The following is a 21,196-nucleotide window of genomic DNA, read 5'->3' as shown; positions in this document are numbered from 1 at the left end:
TGTGACTAGGTCCCTTAATTTACATACACCGTCACGCACACTTGTCTATAAGACGTTATGAATAGCCATTATTCTATTGCCGTTGACCTGTTATTGCCAGTCACTTACCTGTACATAAACACTGCGGTTCCCTTATCCAATATGGCCACTACTTATCCTATTACTGCTTCTACGCATGCGCGCATTTGATAGACTTCCGGTCATGCGCGGTAGAGTCATGTAGACGCGATCAATATTTTTTACAATATTTACACAGTTTATCATGTGATAAGATTTAATATTTATATGAAATATATTAACTATGCACTAGCACTTTGAACATATCACTGCTGTATATTTGATTATACTTGTATTTGCACATTTGTCTATGATGTCATTTTTGTAAACCCTCCCACTAGGGGGTATATAAGCTTGTTCAATTGTATGCACACATTGCTTGAAAAAGGTGCTAAACACCGAAACGTCGCTGATTTTGGAATAAACCCTTCCTTTTTTTCATCTTCACTTTGGAGTGCTGCCTCAATTTTTTGATAACTATATGCATGTAAGTCTTGTACCAGGACTGTTGAGTCTTTGCACCCCCCCTTTTTAGGGGTCTTTTTTGACATTGTGCTGCTGTGGACTTTTTTCTTTTCCTATCTATATTGTAGAGACATTTCAGCTGCTCTACCAACTTAGGGATCGTGGGAGATGAGCGCTGGAGCCAGTGAGACAGGATACATTTGGCCACTAGCTGCACTGTATGTGGAAACTTCAGTCATTGTGGAACACTACCTTCTGTTACTCTCCTTTCCTGTCCCCTCTCCTACTCTCTCTCTTCCCTTTGGCTGCCGATATAGTGGAACAGACACTCCTGGAGATGCCCTATAACTCGCTGTCATGTTATTGTCATGCCATTGTTCTAAATCTCAATTGTCTTAATTGTTAATCAATAAAACTTTTTGCATGAAAGAACTACGCAGGGAAGGAAACACTCGAATGTCAGCAAAAAGGCAAGTACTCTGCTCATAAAAATAAAGAGAACACTTAAAGGGGTATTCTCGTCTGGGCACTCACATTCAGTTTCACTCATCTCCCATACGTAAACATTTCTTCAATTAGATGTTATTAAAAAACTGTTCCTGTGTGAAGATAATTTCTCATAAACGTAGCCATGTTGTCCCTTCGAAACGCGATAGCTTCCTCGGATACGGCCACCTCTGCTGGAGGGATTGCACAAAGAAACAAATTGTTTTTGTACATGAAATGCCTGGGAGTTACTGCAGGTCCCACAACCATCCTGTGGTAATGATCGCTGAATCCTGGTGGTCTGGCAGAGCTATATAGTGCATGTCTGGCCACCACTGCCGGAGTGTGAGGTGGTCGTATTCGAGGAAGCGGATCTGGTTTCTAAGGGATAACATGGCTATGTTTATGAGTAATTATTTTCACACAGGAACATTTTTTTTAATAACATCAAATTGAAGAATCAAAAAAAAAATGTTTACATATTGCAAATGAATTTAATTAAATGTAAATGCCCTGATGGGAATACCCCTTTAAACAATGCAATATAACTCCAAGTAAATCAAACTTCTGTGAAATCAAACTGTCCAGTTAGGAGGCAACACTGATTGACAATCAATTTCACGGGCTATTAGCAAGGCACAATAAATAAAAGAGTGGTTCTGCAGGTGAGGACCACAGACCACTTCTCAGTACCAATGCCTACTAGCTGATGTTTTGGTCAATTTTGAGTGTTGGTGGTGCTTTCATGCTCCTGGTAGCATACAACTGACTTTACAACCCACACAAATGGCTCAGGTAGTGCAGCTCATCTCAGATGGCAAAGCAATGCAAGCTGTGGCCAGAAGATTTGTTGTGTCTGTCAGCGGAGTGTCCAGAGGCTGGAGGTGATACCAAGAGACAGGCCAGTACACCTGAGACGTGGAGAGGGCCATAGAAGGGCAACAATCCAGCAGCCGGACCTTTGTGCAAGGAGGAACAGTAGGAGCACTGCCAGACCCTGCAAAATAACCTCCAGCAGGCCACAAATGTGCATGTATCTAGAATGGGATATGGTGTGAGGGCGCAACATCCACAGTTTGGGGTTGTGCTCACAGCCCAACACCATGCAGGACGCTTGGCATTTGTCAGAAAAACACCGGAATTGGCTAATTCACCACTGGCACCCTGTGCTCTTCACAGATGAAAGCAGGTTCATGCTGATCACATGTGACAGACCTGACAGATTTGGAGACGCTGTGGAGAGCACTTTGCTGCCTGCACCATCCTTCAGCATGACTGGTTTGGCAGTGGGTCAGTAATGGATTGTAATTTCTTTGGAGGGCTGCACAGCACTTCATGTGCTCACCAGAGGTAGCCTGATTGCCATTAGGTACCGGGATGAGATCCTCAGACCCCTTGTGAGACCATATGCTGGTGCGGTTGGCCCTGGGCTCCTCCAAATGCAGGACAATGCTAGACTTCATGTGGCTGGAGTGTGTCAGTAGTTCCTGCAAAATAAAGGCATTGAAGCTATAGAGTGGCCTGCTCATTCCTCAGATCTGAATCCGATTGAGCACATCTGGGACATCATGTCTCCCTCCATCTACCAACGTCACGTTGCACCACAGGCTGTCCAGGTGTTGCCAGATGCTTCAGTCCAGGTCTTGGAGAAGATCCCTCAGTAGATCATCCGCAACCTCATCAGGAGCATGCCGAGGCGGTGTAGGAAGGTCGTACAGGCACGTGGAGGCCACAGTCAATACTGAGCCTCATTTTGACTTGTTTTAAGGACATTAGTTGGATCAACATGTAGTGTGCTTTTTCACTTTAAAATTGTAGGTGACAACAAATCCAGGCCTAAATTGTTTAATATATTTGATTTCCATTGATAAGTTTTTTGTAATTTTGTTGTCGGCACATTCAACTTTGTACAGAACAAAGTATTCAATGAGAATATTTTATTCATTCAGAGCTTGGTGTTATGTGTTATTTGAGTGTTCCCTTTATTTTTTGAGCAATGTATAAATTATGTTGCCTTAGGCCAGCTACACATTAGTCCGTGATCAGTCCATGATCACGGACACGAGAAGTGCAGTGCCACAGACTGATCACTATGCTGGGGACTGAACTCTGTGCATAATATTGATATATGAGTTCTTGTTTCCCACATATGCAGCAGAACTGACACTGTGCTGAACTCCATGCATCAAATATTAATATTATGCACAGAGTTAAGTCCCCAGCATAGTGATCAATCTGTGGCACGGCACTGATCACAGACATATGTAAATCCAGGGTGCAGGGGCTTCGGGCTATATACTGGGGCAGTAGGCTGGTTATATACTGGGGCAGGAGGCCGGAAATATACTGGGGGCGGGGGTTGGCTATATACTGGGAGATATGGGCTTGCAGGCTATATATTGGAGGGCAGGGATTGGCTATATACTGGGGGGCTGCAGGCTATATCCTGGGGGGGGGGGCATTTGAAGGCTAGCTATATACTGGGGGAAGGCTGTGACCAATACATTTCCCACCCTAGGCTTATACTCGAGTCAATAGGTTTTCCCATTTTTTTTGTGGTAAAATTAGGGGCCTTGGCTTATACTCAGGTCAGCTTCTATTCAAGTATATACAGTATTCATTTTTCCATATTCTGAGGCCAATAACTTTTTCATAAGATGGTGTATGAAGCTGTATAAGGTTTCATTTTTGCGGGATGAGAGGATGTGTTACTACCATTTAAAATACAGTACAACCTTCTGATCACTTTTTCCTAAAATTATGATGTGTAAAATATGTCCATTGTTTTATCATTCAAAGCTTTATTTAAGAACAGAATTTATAAGGCATAAGTTAAAATAATAGATTGAAGCATTATAATTCAACAGAGAGCCAAACTTTAAACAAAGATGGGAAATAACGCTAATTCACAAAGAGATTTTACATCATAAAACCGCATTTTTATTAATTCAACAGTGTCAGTTTCAGAGAAACATCCCTGGCAGTTATGATATGTTTAGCATCTAAAAAACTGAGGCAAACGTTACAAGCATACTACATGGGTTACTTAGAAGTTCACAATCTGGGTAAAAATGGTCGGGCAAACATGTTCATTTTAATATTTTAGGTTTCTGCATTTTTCTATCATATAATAAATGTGTAAAAGAGGTATCATGTGATATGGTGCATTTCATAGTTTAACTAGCTTGCAATTATTTTATTACTTATAACATCCATTAATCAGAGCTAAAGATTTCTTTGTCGCTTTTGATAGCTTTAGATGTAATATGTCAAATTATTTTTGTGAATTAACTTTCAAGGCTGTGAAAGTCTCCCATTGTGGAGTTACAAGTTACACTGATTGTTTTAATGACTAGAAATGTATTTCTTTATAGGCTCCAGTGGATAATAGCCTACTTGTCAGTGGCATGTCATCTAGTTATAATGGAGAATCGTGAGAAAAGGCAAAATCTAAAGCCTAGGTGTAAAATGCAGCATAAAAGAATGAACAAAAAAAGCATAAAACATAAAAGAAAGAACAAAAACTGCTGACATTTTTGCTGTGTTTCTCAAAAACGTTTGACTAAAGTGTATGGATCAGAGTTGTTTCGTTGAGAGAACCACTCAAGTAATTAATAGTCAAAAGAGCAATTCTTGTTGTTGTTGTTTGTAGAAATGGCTCCAGTAGTGACATGGTATATACAGCAGCTTAGCAATGAACTCAACAGTCATATGCCACATGGCACTGAGGACAATGACTGGCTATAGGAGCCATGTGCTGTCACTTCTACAACCGAGTCTTTGTTTGACCTATTTGCTATATCGTGGTGAGACCAGTACTTTTGTACACAGGGTCAAATTTCAAGTGAAAGGGGTTGAACCAAGTAAAATTGTTATTGATAGGGCAACCACTGGGACCCCTACCAATCACAATAACTAGGGTCCTGTTCTTACTAATTGGTGGAGTCGCTGGTTCTATATGCATTTTGGTTGCTCCATTCGATACTTAAAGAGTGTTAGAAATTTCCAAGCTTAGCGCACATGTATTGCCAGAATTCTTATTCTATGTTAATGACAGTGCCCCAGATATTAGAGTGCTTGTAAATTTCTGACACTCTCATCGTATATATATGCAATATATCTGCAGATATATTGGGTTCTTTGATCTGGTATAACTTGACAATATACTTGTCACAATTCATAGGGTCAAACTGTCAGAGAGTCTATGGGCAGAGTCTGTGGACTCCCTGGACCACCGCGGGGGATAACGATGCTAGCCGCAACCCGGGAACGGATTCTAAGTGGACTCCTGGTCTTCGCCTGGTCTTCAGGGAGCCATCAGGTCGCTCCACGGGTGCGACTAGGCCCACAGTGGCAGCCAAGGTAGGGACACAGGATACGCAGGACCACGGGAAGGCAGTACCACGGGAAGGCAGGACCTCAGAAGGACGGCTGACAGGACCTCGGAAGGACGGCTGGCAGGACCTCGGAAGGACGGCTGGCAGGACCTCGGAAGGACGGCTGGCAGGACCCCGGAAGGACGTCAGGCAGGACCTCGGAAGGACGTCAGGCAAGACCTCAGGAAGGACAGCTGGCAGGACCTCAGGAAGGACGGCTGGCAGGACCTCAGGAAGGACGGCTGGCAGGACCTCAGGAAGGACGGCTGGCAGGACCTCAGGAAGGACGGCTGGCAGGACCTCAGGAAGGACGGCTGGCAGGACCTCAGGAAGACCACTGGGATACCGGACCACCACAGGATAACAGGACCACCACAGGATAACAGGACCACCACAGGATAACAGGACCGCCACAGGATAACAGGACCTCCACAGGATAACAGGACCGTCACACGGGAACGCCACAGGAACACGGGAACACCACAGGAACACGGAAGTGTCTGGAAACGCTCAGGAATCACGGAGGCGTCTGGAAATGCTCAGGAGGCTTTCACTATAGTTAGAATGACTTGAAGATCTGGCAAGGGATGCTGGGAGCCGCTGAGCTATATAGGAGAGCGGGGAATTAGGAGAGCGCCAATTAGGAGGATGCTGGCCCTTTAAATTCTTGAAGAGTTGGCGCGCGCACGCCCGAGCAGTGGGAGCGTGCGGCTTAGTCGGAGGAGGCATGTGGTGTGGAAGGAACCACAGCCTGGAGAGGTAAGTACGGGCCAGGGACGGGGGAAGAACGTATCGGGGCACGGGTGTCCATGTTGCGGATGACTAAGGGCCGGGTCGGGGCTGCACGACGGAGCGGAATACAGGTGCACCCACGATCCGAGATCGCGTTGTCACCCATGACAATACTCACTGCAGTATATTCAATATATTCAAAATAAATTTTTAACACGTTGGTTGGAAAACTAGATTTTTGTTGTACGTCAGTATGGGAAAAGGTGATGCTCTTTACTATTTATGGAGTTTGAATTGTATTTTGAATTTTGTTGGTTCTTTATTATTTATATTTCCTCCTGGGTGTGAAATAAAAGTACAGGCGGTCCCTGACTTAAGGACACTGGACTTACAGATGACCTCTCTACCCAATGTGAAGCTCTCTGGATGCTTTTTTATAATTCAAGGCCGCAATACTCAGCTGTAAGGTGTCTGTAATGATGTTTTATTGATAATCTGTGTTCCCATGACAACACAAAATTTAGAAAATCCTACATACATCCAAATTCAACTTAAGGGAAATCTACCATCAATATTAAGTAAAATTAAACTAAACTTACTTACCTATAGCGCTCTTCTCCTTGATCCCATCGCTGGTTATAAAAAGCTGACCGAAGCGCTGGGATGTGATGTCCGGCACTTCAGGCTGTTAACTATTCAAGCTTTTCACTTGACACGTAAATAATTAACTGCCTGGACATTGGGGGTAATTTACTAAGGGCCCGATTAGTGTTTTCCCGACGTGTTACCCGAATATTTCCGATTTGTGCCGACTTCCCTTCATTGCCCCGGGATTTTGGCGCACGCGATGGGATTGTGGCGCATTGGCGCTGGCATGCACGCGATGGAAATCGGGGGTGTGGTCGAACGAAAACTCAACGGATTCGGAAAAACCGACGCATTTAAAAAAAAAAATACTTACATACTTACATGCACCAGGAAGAGATCAGTGAACTCAGACGCAACTTGGCAGACCTCGGCGCAGCAGCGACACCTGGTGGACATCGGGCGCAGGACCTTTATGAATCGCCGGAAGACCCGAACACTCGTCGGAGAAGCCGCCACTGGAACGCGAATGGACTGGGTAAGTAAATGTGCTCCATTGTGTCCTGACTGCTTTCTATAACTCTTTTTTTTTTTTTCAGGCGATCCCAGTATGTCAACATTAAAGAAGACCAGAGCTGGGATCAAGAAGAAGAGGGCTATAGGCAAGTATGTTTAGTTTAATTTCCTAGCTTGTGATTTTGATCTTGATGTCCAATCTATGTAGTCATAATGGCCATCTGACTCTTGTAGTACTTCTTACCTAGTGTAGAGAATGTTAACCGGTTGAGGGCATCATTTAGGGTGATTGTAAAGAGAGCAGGAACAGTTTGTAGGATTTAGTGTTAGGGATGACAATCCCTTTCCCATCCTCTCCTGAAAGGTAAATTATTTTCCAATGCAGACTTGTTTTATTACTTTCCATGACATCTATAATCAGAAAATCTGCCTTCCTGATTGTAAAAGTTACTGGTCTTTTTACTGCAGTGTTTGGAGAACCCCCGATAAGGACTTGGGAAACACCATTGTTATAAAAAAAGTACCACTTAGACTAGGGTAAAATAGCTTAATCTAATGAATGTTTTGTACTTCTTACTAAAAATCTTACTTTTTCAGATGAAAAAATCGACCAAGTATCCATTGATAACTAGTACTGGAGGGGAATCACCTCAGTCATCATATTTAGTTGTTAGATTTCCCAAAGTGCTGTTGTTTTTGCACCTGGATTCTCCAATTATCATTACCACACCACTTGACATGGGATGTCAGCCATTTAATACAGGGGCCTTAAATAGAAACATCTTGGGTGAGATGTATCATATGATCAAAGCGGCCATACCCCTGCCCTACCCGTGTCAGGTACATCAAGAGGCTTAGGCATCATGATGTATCTGTCGGGCGGCATGGCCACTGGGCAAAGCTACGCCAGGTCCGACCTGGCTTAGTTTTGTGTGTAAACCAGCAAACGAAGGTCCGCTGGTTTCTCAAAAGAACGCAGGCAAGAATGCAGGTGCTAAAACATAGAAGCTCATACCCCTAAACCTAAGAGCACTTTCTGTTCAAATGTTTTGACATTTGGTATAAAAATGTTGAAACAAATAGAGAAAAGCTGGGAAGTGGCACATTGGCGTAGATTCAGATGTATTTGGATCCCAAATCTCATTTCTGATTAGAATGCTGACTTGCTGTTTTGCATTTTATTATTTCTGTGTACATCTGGGATGTTTGCACCTGCCGGCTCATACTGTGCTGGAATTTCTGTAATGCTTAATCATTTCAACGACAGGAACATAAACACTGCAACTTTACTTAAAAGGACTTTGAGTGTATATCTCAAAATATTCCTATAGGCAATGAGTGTAGTCTTCTGGCAGGCATAAGCAATTGGATTTCCTGTGTAAGTAGTCCTTTCAATATGGACCCGGATACACAGAAAGGAACAGAAGGTCATCTTTTAAGGCAGGATACTGACCACTTATTGAATGGAGCAGACTGGTCAACAGGCGAAGCATTCAGCAAGAATTCAGCCCTTTGGGAAATAATCCACCAGTCTGTGTTTCATGATAAACACTCTCCTGAAACCCCCTCCATCACATCTTAATGACAATGCTCCACATTCCAGAAAAGAAAAACATTTACTGTAAGATGTGTCAGCGATGCTGTTCACGTGACAATGACATCTTAAAGACATCATTACCATTAACGTTCTGTACTAGGATCATGATAACATTATTGTTAAAGTGAAAAATAACCAATCCTAGTGAAGTGTTTTAGGGTAAGAAACAATTCTGTTAACCTTTCAACGCAAACAAACCTCCTGCTTGTTGACAATTTATGGATGACACATTATTAGAAAATGTGAGTGACATCAGCATTTATGACAAGAATCTTGATATGGTTTTGGATTTCCTCAGTATTGTTTGAGTTAACTGAGCAGTACCTTCAGGAATCCAGGTGTCCTGATGTGGTAATCCCTATCCTCAGTTTAACTATTATGTATATTATTTGGACAATAAGACGCACTTTTTAGCAAGAAAAAATCTTGCTAAAAAGTGATTGCGTCTTATAGACCGAAGGTCAGGAGGATCCAGCACTGCCAGACCCTCCTGACCGCTGTAATTGAGATCAGGTGATGCCCTGAAATAGCGCTTCATCCGATCACCCAGAGAGGAGAGCCTTGGCAGAACCTACAGGACCTGCGGTGGTGTCAGAAGCATGTGACTGATCACATGCTTCTTACATCACCGCATATCTGATGCTACCGAGAGGCCCAGGTTAAGAAGAAGCAGGAAAGGGGGTTCTGTATGTGTGTAGTACTTCCCAGTGTGTTCCTTATATGTGTATAGCAGAGCTGTGTGTGTATTCAAGTGTAGAGTACTTCCCAGTGTGTTCGTGGGTGTAGTGCTCTGTCGCCCTCATTTCCTGATTCTACTGGTGCCAGATCTGGCCAAAGATGTTCGGGACTTTGTGGCTTCCTGTGCTTCCTGTGCCCGCAATAAGCCGTCACGTCTCAAGCCTGCTGGTCTTCTTATGCCGTCACTGATACCCAGCTTTCCGTGGACTCATCTGGCCATGGATTTCATCACAGATCTGCCGCTTTCATCAGGCAATACCGTCATCTGGGTGGTGACTGACCATTTTTCGAAGATGTCCTCTGCCAGGTCTGCCATCTGCTCCATGTCTTGCCAGTCAGTTCTTTCGTCACATCTTCCAACTCCATGGACTTCTCCTGCACATCGCCTCTGACAGTGGGGTTCAGTTCGTCTCTAGATTCTGGCGTTCTCTCTGTAACCAATTTCAGTTGAAATTGGACTTTTCTTCTGCCTTTCATCCCCAGTCTAATGGGCATGTGGAAAGAGTGAATCAGACCCTGGGCTGCTATCTATGCCAGTTTGTTTCTGCCTGTCTGGGAGATTGGTCCACTCTGTTGCCTTGGGCAGAATTCTCTTATAACTCCTTGGACTCTGCATCCGTGGGCTCTGCTCCATTTTTTGTCAAATATGGACTGCATCTTCGTTCTCCTACTGTGTTATCGGATGTTTCTGCCGTGGAGGAATTGGTACAGGACCTGAAGACCATCAGACTCGCCTTTCCTTGTTACAGGCTTAGGCTTGAACCAAGCTCCAAGCTGATAAGAGACGCAGGCCTCCTCCTGTCTTCGCTCCTGGTGACAAGGTCTGTGTCATGGTTCAGCTGGGCAAACCATCAGAAAGTCTCTGTGGAAAGAGTCTGTGGACCACCGCAGGGAATGATGGTACAAACCACATCCCGGGACCGGAGTTTAAGTGGCCCCTGGTCTTCATCAGAGCCCGCCGCAAAGCAGGATAGTCTTGCTACGACAGGGTGCCACCAGGTCATTCCACGGGTGTGACTCGGCTCGCAGTGGCAGCCAAGGTAGGGAAGCAGGAAACAGGAACCATAGGATGGCACAGGAACCACAGGGACGGCAGGACCTCAGGATGGCACAGGAACCACAGGGTTGGTAGGACCATGGGAAGGCAGAATCTCAGGATGGCAGGACCTCAGCATGGCAGGACCTCGGGATTACGACAGGAGTACAGATCCGTCGCAGGAGTAGAGGACCGCAACAGGAGTACAGGACCGCAACAGGAGTACAGGACCGCAACAGGAGTACAGGACCTCCGAAGGAATACAGGACCGCCACAGGAATACAGGAACGCCACAGGAATGCCACAGGGATACAGGAACAACACAGGGATACAGGAACTTGGAGGAACACTGGAGTAAAGACACACGGAGGAATCCTGGAAACGCTGGGAACGCTGGAACACTAGGAAACACAGGAGGGCTTTCACTTCAGGGAAATGACTTGAAGATCCGGCAGAGAGTGAAGGGAGTTGCCGGATTATAAGGGTGAGCCCAATTAGCCAGCCCCAGTCAGAGGGACGCTGGCCCTTTAAATCACAGAGTTGAGTGCAGGTCCGAGGACAGGACATGCTACATAGTGGAGCATGGGTGTACCCATGATCCGTGACATGAATCGCGGGGGCGCCTGTCTGATCTTTGCCGGGAAAGCCGCATGGCAGCGGAACACGGGTGCACCCGCGATCAGAAACATGGACCGCGGGGTCACTCGTGACATTAGCCCCCATTTAGGGTCCCTCTTCTATTCTTCTTCAGCCCCTTCTTCTTTCTCTGCCTCCTCCAATTTTTATCGGTGACGGGACACCTGAGGAGGAGAGCAGGAACAGTGAAGACAGGACCTGGCATAGAACAAGCTTAGGATATCCTGGAGACGTCTGGAGCGTCCTTTGGCCGGGAGACGGACTCTGATAACTTGCACTGACTCCTCTGCAAGCAGTACTGCCGGAGGCTGAAGTGGCTCTTGGAAAGCCAGAGCGGCACCGGGAAGCTGCGGAAGCTGGAGCGACTCTTGGGAAGCCACATGCTGGAGCAACTCTTGGGAAGCTGCAGGCTGGAGCGACTCTCAGGAAGCCGCAAGCTGGAGCGGCTCTTGGGAAGCCACAGGCTGGAGCAATTCTTGGGAAGCCACAGTGGCCCCTGGGAAGGCCGGAGACTCTGGAGTGGCCCCTGGGAAGGCCGGAGACTGTGGAGTGGCCCCTGGGAAGGATGGAGACTGTGGAGTGGCCCCTGGGAAGGATGGAGACTCTGGAGTGGCCCCTAGGAAGGCTGGAGACTCTGGAGTGGCCCCTGGGAAGGCCGTATACTCTGTAGTGGCCCCTGGGAAGGCCGTAGACTCTGGAGTGGCCCCTGTTAAGGTCATAGACTCTGGAGTGGCCCCTTGGAAGGCCGGAGACTCTGGAGTGACCCCTGGGAAGGCTGGAGACTCTGGAGTGGCCCCTGGGAAGACCTGAGACTGGGAGGGCAGGCGTGGGAGCTGAACACGGAGCGGATTTCTGCCAGGAACGTGGAGTGGGTAGCCATGACCGGGTCGCCACTATCACACAGAGGAGTAGCCCAGGCCAGGGCCTATCCAGAGAGCAAACAGAAGACAAATGCCACCTTAGATGGTGGCAAAATGGGACGACATTAGTTTAAGGTGCAGTGAGCACTGGAAAACAAAGCTCCTGCACAATTTGGGGTTGCCATCAAATCTGTCAGGCATAGAAAATTCCGGTCTAGACTCTGCCGGGAAACATGGCAGTTAGACTGGAGCTGCAGGAGGAGGAGTCGTAGGAGCCTGAAGCCGAAGAGTCAATCATCTGTCGAAGAGTGGCAGCGAGTTGGTCTAGAAGTTCTTTTTGGACAGCAATCTCTTGAGACTGCTGGGCGATACTGCTGGAAAGGTCTGCCAGTAGCTGGTATGGATCCTTGGCACTGTCCATGGCTTTGGCAGGATTCATGACCTTGGCGGAGTCCAGGGGCGGATCTTACTGTCACGGTTCAGCTGGGCGAACCGTCAGAGAGTCTCTGTGGAAAGAGTCTGTGGACCCTCTGGACCACTGCAGGGAATGAGGGTACTAGCCGCAACCCGGGACTGGAGTCTAAGTAGCCCCTGGTCTTTGCCAGAGCCCACCGCAAAGCCCGACTAGGCCCGCGGTGGCAGCCAAGGTAGGGAAGCAGGAAACAGGAATCACAGGATGGCACAGGAACCACAGGGATGGCAGGACCTTGGGAAGGCAGGACCTCAGGAAGGAAGGACCTCGGGAAGGAAGGACCTCTGCATGGCAGGACCTCGGGATGGCAGGACCTCTGGATGGCAGGACCTCAGGATGACCACAGGAGTACAGGACCGCCACAGGAATACAGGAATATCACAGGAATACAGGAAAGCCACAGGGGTACAGGAACGGCACAAAGATACAGGAATGCCACAGGGATACAGGAACTCGGAGGAACACTGGAGCTGTACTCACCGAGGAATTCTGGGAATGCTGGAACATTAGGAAACACAGGAGGGCTTTCACTTAAGGGAAATGACTTGAAGATCCGGCAGAGAGTGAAGGGAGGTGCCGAATTTTAAGGGCGAGCCAGATTAGCCAGCCCCAATCAGAGGGACGCTGGCCCATTAAATCACAGAGTATTGCCGCGTGCACCCTAGAGAGGGGACGCGTGGGGACTAGTCTGGGTGCAGGATGGGGCACACTACAAAACGGAGCACGGGGGCACCCGTGACATAGTTCTGGGCTGGGGGAGCCGCGAGGCAGTGGAACACGACACCGTGATCTGAGACATGGATCGCGGGGTCACCCGTGGCAGTCTGGTTGTCCTCCAAGTATGTCCGGCTGAAAATTCCTGGCTACAAATTTGGACCCCAGTTCTTGGGTCCATTTGAAGTCCTCTGTCGCATCAACCTGGTGGCCTACAAATTGCGACTACCCTCTAGCATGCGCATTGCCAACTCCTTCCACGTTTCTCTCCTCATCTTGAACCGCTTCGCCCAGCAAGGTCCTCCTCCTCCTGTGCCTCAGGCTGATTCCCCTGATGTTTTCGAGGTGAAGGAGATCCTCAACATGAATATGGTGAGAGGAAGACAACTCTTTCTTGTTGACTAGAAGGGATTTGGTCCTGAGGAGAGATCGTGGGAGCCAAAGGATAACATCCTGGACAAAAGCCTGCTTCAGCGATTCCTCAGGCCCAAGAAGAGGGGGAGGCCGAAGCAGGGGTTATTGTCACAGGTGCTCCCTGAGACAGAGATCGCGGGCGGACACGTGTGCCTCCAGTGCCCCCAGAGCCCCTGCATAGCTGCACTCACCTCTCCTGGGTCCAGCAGCGGTCTCGTTGGCCCCCGCGGTTTGGTGCACGCCCCCATCTCCTAGGGCGTGCATTTCTGCTTGCAAAGATTTAAAGGGCCAATACACCAATAATTGGCGCTGGCCTGCCACCTTCCCATATAAATTCCTGCCCCTTCCTGGGACCCTTGCTGGATATTCAAGCCATCCCCTGAAGAGAATTCCCCCCTTTGTATCCTGCATTCCTGTGTATCCTGTCTATCCTGTTTCCCTGTGTATCCTGCGTTCCTGTGTATCCTGATCCGTGTGCCAGTCCGTTGCTGTATTCCTGATCCGTGTGCCAGTCGTTGCTGTGTTCCTGATCAGTGTGCCAGCTCCTGCGATTCCTGACGTGAGTCCTAGTGTGCCTTTCTGTGCTGTTCTCCCGCTGTCTCCCCAGGTACAGACTGTCTCCTGCATTACTACCTTGGCTGCCACCACAGGCTAGTCGCACCTGTGGAACCGCAGCAAGACCATCCCGTTTTGCAGTGGGCTCTGGTGAAGACCAGGTGCCACCTAGACTCCGGTCCCAGGTGTCAGCTAGTACCATCTCCCGCGGGGGTCCAGAGGGTCCACAGATTCACAGCCCTGACATAGAACCTCATTATAATAACCTCACCTGTTGCAGAGCCCCATAATACATACCTTATTTACTGCAAAACATCATGATACACACCTCAACTTCAGTAGAACAGCCATGGTCTTGTAAAACCTCATGCACAAAATGTGTCATATGTAGGGAAGACTGTATGAGCAGGCAGAAATAGGACTCTATATGCTCTATAATTTGTGGCTTGGGCAGTTTGCTCGCACATTGAGGAATATTTATCAGGGCCTGTTCGCCAGTTTTCTGGAACAAGTCCATAATTGTATGACTGGAGCAGCCACCCACTGCATATAAGAGGAGGCCAGAGCCTCCAGAAATATTTGGTGCTCCAGAGAGGCGGGGTGAACATTATATGCTCATGCACAATACCCTAGCACAGTGATGGCAAACCTTTTAGAGACCGAGTGCCCAAACTACAACAAAGACCCGCTTATTTATCGCAAAGTGCCAACACAGAAATTTAATATGTGAATTATACTCCCTCACAGTTTTCATTGATACCAGCACCCTGAGGACACCAATAAAGCAGAAAATAGTCCCAGGCAGAGCTGTCACTTTAAAATAGCTCTGTGCACAGCAAGTCCTGGGCTGTCTGGGACTGCAGGAAGATACCTGGAGTCATCTCTGGTGATGGCCTGAGTGCCCACAGAAATGGCTCTGAGTGCCACCTCTGGCACCAGTGCCATAGGTTAGCCATCACTGCCCTAGCATATGATAAATATACCCCATAGTGCAGTGGAAACTACACCAGTGTGTTTTAGCCCTTCTGGGGCTGTGTGTTAGCCACAGAAACAACAGCTAGCACATATCTCCTACGTGTGCATAAGACCTAACTCTGCAAACTGCTTGGATGGGATTACCAATCCTGTCCCTTCTAGCCCCTAAAATACAATCCAATGTAAAGTACATATGCCAACCTGCATTACCATTTAAATTAAAAGACTCCCCCCCCCCACAATACCATGGCACTCTGCCAATCCTCATCTTAAACACCCCCCTCCCCAGTAACATTCACAAGCCTCAACAGTTCCACAAATATCTCACCTCCATTGTGTATAGTGGGATGGCATGACACCTGAAGCCCTGGCATCATTGAAAACACACATGGCTCAGCCCCCTTTACACTGTTCTTAACCAGGAGCAACAACTGAACAAGGAGTTTCTTGCTCCTGTACTTCATAGCACTCAGTGCACAGGTACTGCTGAACCTTTTGCAGGAGTAGGTGAAGGCAGGATGTTGGGTGCTCATTGGTACATATAAAACAAAACAACAGCCAAAAGGACGGCGCCTCGGGTGATACCTTCACAGTAGATATGGAGTGAGGAAAAAAGAGGGACTGGTGTATGGGATACAAACAGGCACATATAAAGGTGTTTATCCCTGTTTGTATCCTATACACCAGTCCATTTGTTTTTGAGAAAGGGGCAGGACCCTGAGGACATGAAATTTCACAAGGACATGACTAATTTCACTCAATTGTAAGTTACATCATTTTATCATTTTGGAAATTTTATTACCTTTTATGAATAAAGCTATTTTATAATTTCATAGTACTTTGAGTTAGCACCACCCATTCTGGTTATATAGATATATTTTTCTCTTCCGCTTGCTCATTGGTGGGGTCCTCACTATAATGCTGCCCTCGGCTGGTTACATTGTAATTGCCAGCCCCTTGCAGTCATGTGACTTCTAGATGAGAGGAGGATATATTAAAGGTGGATGTATTTTACTTGGTGTCTGACTGCACTTGTGGCACTTGTTCTTTCTTCATGTACATTAAAAATATGCGGTGTGAGGGGTATAAGGGGGTATATAACAAAGGCTGGTTGTGTACCCACTTTACTATCCAACCAATTCTGATCCATGTCTGCCTTCCCTGACCTCTGACTTTCTGTTCTCTGGACTGTTTTCTGCCTGTATCTGGCCTTTTGCTTGTTATTTGAATTCTACTGGATTACCACCTGTCCTGAAATCCTGACTGTCTGTGACTATTATTGCTACACCCAACCTTCGACTGGCATCTCCTGACCCACCTGATCCAGCTAAAATCCACACCGGGACCACAACAAGATCAGATCACTGTATAGGGTTAAAAAGTTGTACGGTCTAGGGATAACATCCTTAGTGATGGCTCAAAGCAAAATTGGTTGGATAGTAAAGTGCGTACACAATCTGCTGTTTGTTATAACCCCTCACATCGCATATTTTTTATGTACATGGCAATCAGGTGAGGCGTGCAGAGATTGAAAAAAGTTCTGCAGTGCTGCCTTTAACAAATCGAGAGAAAACTCAAATCCATGAATGTGTACACATCTTTTATAAGTATTGTATAAATATATTTAGATTAAATCGTATTAATTATTTGATTGTTAAAACATCTGTAAAGACGTAAGAGGTAAAGAAATTATCTAACCTTTTGAAAGCACATCTGTAGGAAATAGCACAGCAAACTTGTAATCTCTCACAAGACTATAACTCTCCGGCTCTACAATGGTCAGGGAATAGAAAATAATATTATCCTCCTATAATGGGGCTTTAGAAAAGCTCATAGGAAATTATCTACTAAAAGGAAAAAAAAACAAAGCATATTCTTAATGGCCACAGACTTATTAACACATGGATTTGAGTGTTTTGCAGTGAGCCTGGAAGATGTATCTTGGAAAAGAGTTGACAATGAACTTAAGGAAAATGAAAGAGAGGTTGTGGTGGGAATTGTAATATGCCAAAACAATACACTACAGAAAAATATAATAATATTAGCTTTTCAGATGTTTATTATTTTTGTTGAAAGTTAGAAACGGGCGAAATATTCAAGGCATTTAAAGGGATTATCTAGTTTTTTTTTAGAACAGTCTTTACTTTGTTGGGGCCAAGTAGTTAATAGTAAAGTTCAAACCCATTTGATTAAATCTGACTACAGAGGACCTGCCGTGTCTGTTATTTTTTTACTTGTATAGATTTCAGTTAAAGGAAAAAGAACGTTTGCTGTGAGGCTACGTTTTACAAGTGGAGTTTCGATTGCATTTTGAAACACAATTGAAAGTCTCCCCCACAGATGTCAAGTTGAGTCAACCTTGTATCTCCTGTGCAACCTAAAAACTGAATGTCAACTCAGTGCGATTGGGGTGGAGCCTTTCAAGTGCGTTTTTAAAATGCAATTGAAACACAATGGGGGTCATTTACTAAGGGCCCGATTTGCGGTTTCCCGCCGTGTTACCCGAATATTTACGATTTGCGTTGATTTTTCCCTGAATTGCCCCGTGTTTTTGCCGCACGCGATCGGATTGTGGCGCATCGGCGCCGGCGTGCATGCGACGGAAATTGGGGGCGTGGCCGAACGAAAACCCAACAGATTCGGAGAAACCGCCGCATTTTAAAAAAGGAAATGACATGCGCTTACCTTCACTCGGCCCGGCTTGGTGAACTCCAGTGCATTCAGTGCAGCAGCAACACCTGGTGGACGTCGGAGGAACAACCTTAGTGAATTGCCGGAAGACTCGAATCTACCGCAATGAACGCGCCGCTGGATTGCGAATGGACCGGGTAAGTAAATCTGCCCCGATGTCTAAAAGTACACTTATATCTGTGTAGCCTTAGGTTACTTCTGCAGAAGAATTTACCTACCTCAACTTGTCATTTGCTTTTGTTTTTATTTTACAGAATAAAGATTATTGACACAAACAGTGGACGGCACAAGCGAAAAAGGAAAAAAAGTCCAAACGATAAATAAATTCCTATTGCGAGCTTACTTTTCGGGGTGGCGTTCGTCTGGCTGGAATCACTTTTTGGTTTCACAGCTCACAGCTGGTATCCGATCTTCCGACTCTCCGCTGATAGTTCCGTTTGGCTCCAGGCCACACCAGCTTTACTCCTAGAAGGGAAAAAACAGATCACAATAGTGCAACAGGTTTTTACCACCTTTTTTCCCTTTAATCTACATACTCACAAAGCAAATGTATAAAAAGGGCTTGTATAAAAGAATTGCACGCTCGGCTTTCCTTGCCCGACTCGCCTGAATGGCTCCTTCTGGGACTTACCGACGTGCAATCATTCATTACTTTTATAGAACCACATGCATTGTAATTTGTAGCAGCAGAATTATCTGCCTGATTAGAACTTTTAAAAGTCTTTAATGTCTTTTTTCAAAATATCATTAAAAGCGTGCTAGAAATAGCCATAAGTATTCATTCAGGCTTTTCAAGGTACACCTTCAGGTGGCAATCCAAACACATATGTGCCCACCGAAGTCAGATAACATGCACCAAGAAACAAGTAGGCGCAATCACAAAAGCACAGGTTAGCTTCCAGCTGTAACACCTATTATCAATGGTTGTATATACTGTAGAAGGTCTGTCTCAATTATGTCCCAGCCTTGCATGTTTCTGCATCGACCCCATCGAACGATGCTTCATCAGGATACACTTAGACATACAACCCTTATTTAGCGATTGCCATAGCTGACCAATATTGCATTGGTATTGCAGCTAGAGCTTGCTACACACACATCTGGCTCTGTTGCGGCCGTAAGTGCAGCGCGCTCCTGCCAGCTATTTCCTCTGTTAGACCATGCCCCTTTTCCTGCTAGGCCACGCCCATAGGGGGCGTTCCCCGCTTTTTATCCGTTCTTACCGGCTATTTCTCCTTGAGAACACGCCCCTTAGGTGTGAGTCCTCCAATCATTGTGGTTACTGCCTCCAGTGACTCAGGAGTGGGCTCGTATCACACCATCCAATCGGAGCACCCCTGGGCATCATCATATCATGTAAATATATTTCTTGGAGGATTGTATTGCTGTACATTACTGTAGGGAGATAGCATCAGATCGGACCGTGAGTCGCTCAGGGAAGAAGCAGGTCGAAGTTAACCAAATATGTCTGATGTCCACCAACACCAAATGATAGACATAGGACATACTACAACATATAGAGATGCATGTCCGCATGTACATCATCGGACACACTGGGGGGTCCTCATGTACATCATTGGACACACAGGAGGGTCTGCATATTATCATGAGGCATGCAGAACGCGTCTAAATGCATGTCCAAATAGGTATCATGGGACATGCACAATCATCTACCTATTGTCACCAAGCATGCATAAACATCTGCAAACTGCATAATGACCACCCATTGCATTACAATAGCCAGATAAAAATCAAGCATGTTATAATTGAGGCTCGGGACCAGGTACTCAGCCCGGACCAACTCGTATAACCTATATACACATGGAGTGCACCGTGTGTCCTGTTAATGCATTGTAAGGGATTAGCTCCGGGGATCGTCGTCTCCTAAGCAGACGACCAGCACACACAGGGAATTCACACAATGTGAGTAAGGTTAAAACTGGCCTCAGCCAGCTTTATTTGGCAGTACACAAACTCAAAACATAAAAATAATACCTAAGCCTCTCCGGCACTTACTATACATCGAGGTTCCCTACCTCACCAGGTGCTGGCCTACTGCCAGCCACCCCAAAAACACAGTAACGGTTCACTGCCACCGCTCCACAGGCCTTTGCCGTAGCCTGTCTCTTCCCCAGGGTGGAGCCCAGTGTGAAGTCTGCCCCATGTATTAGTGCAGCCCCTCCAGCTGAAAACTAATCAACTTAATTAGACAGACCCAACTTTTCCAGGTCTGTCTTCTACTCAGCTTTTCATAAGGCAAAATGCACATTTTATGCCCAAAAGCTTCTCTAGTGGCAGCCACCCTGCCACAGCATGCATGTAATGCATGCGACACATGCTGGATATCGGGCGCACAATGTTAGTGAATCGCGGTCGGACAATGCACATCCCTGGGAATGCGCCAGGGATGGGTAAGTAAATGTGCCCCAATATGTTTTTATTTTACAGCTGCTTTTTCTATGCCAAGGGATGGTTAAATACACGTCACTCCTGATAGTATATGGTTCCAGTTGGTGCTTAACCCTAATCGTGTTTAATAAGAAAATACTTGGCACTCAAATGCGATGCAATCTTCTTTAATTCAAGAAAATTACATTTACATTTGACTTTCAGTATATAATTCATAATTAACGTTTTGGTCAAATCACATGACCTTCATCAGAAACAGATTACCCATGTAAGAGATTGATTGAGAATTGATGAGATTAGTATGGTATGCATCAGTTCTGACACACAACACGCTTATCTCATCATTTCTCATCTCTTACATGGGCAATCAATTTCTGATGAAGGTCACGTGATTTGACCAAAACGTTAATTCTGGATAGCATACTGAATGTCAAATGTAAATGCCAAAAGGTTAAAAAATATGCAAATTAGGGTGAAATGCATAACAATGCCCCCTAGTATACCTATGCTCAGCACCTTCTCTGATCTTTCTCCCTTCAGCTACAGCACTACGCAGTCCAGTAAGATGTGAAGCTAGAAAAGAAGCTGTCACTGGTAAAAACGCGGAGCTGCTCCGATACCTCCAATAATGCTAGCAGACACTGCCGCGATGTACACTAGAAATGCCAGACGACTCTGTATTCATCAGCGTATTCATGAGGGGGCGGTCCGAGGTGCCGGACCGCCCCTCAAACTCCATAGGCTGGCGGTGACTGCCAAGCTTCATGCGGCAGTCACCACCCCTAATCCCACCTCCTCACGTTTCTAGTGTACAGCGCAGCAGTGTCTGCTAGCGTTATATGAGGTTTCCGATAACGCTAGCAGTGTGACAATATTGCTTAC

At 46.1% G+C, this 21,196-nt stretch overlaps 1 long non-coding RNA gene across 1 annotated transcript; it reads left to right on the top strand.

Moving 5' to 3' along the window:
* Positions 1 to 7,299: 7,299 nt before the first annotated feature.
* LOC140134079 (uncharacterized) lies at positions 7,300 to 20,918 on the top strand. The gene is made up of 3 exons (XR_011856072.1): positions 7,300 to 7,367; positions 18,160 to 18,406; positions 20,855 to 20,918. It is a non-coding gene; the product is annotated as an uncharacterized lncRNA (long non-coding RNA).
* The last annotated feature ends 278 nt before the right edge of the window (positions 20,919 to 21,196 follow it).

Source organism: Engystomops pustulosus, chromosome 5 (assembly GCF_040894005.1).
Source record: "Engystomops pustulosus chromosome 5, aEngPut4.maternal, whole genome shotgun sequence".
Lineage (NCBI taxonomy): Eukaryota > Metazoa > Chordata > Amphibia > Anura > Leptodactylidae > Engystomops > Engystomops pustulosus.
This window is presented reverse-complemented; position numbering and strand designations above follow the sequence as displayed.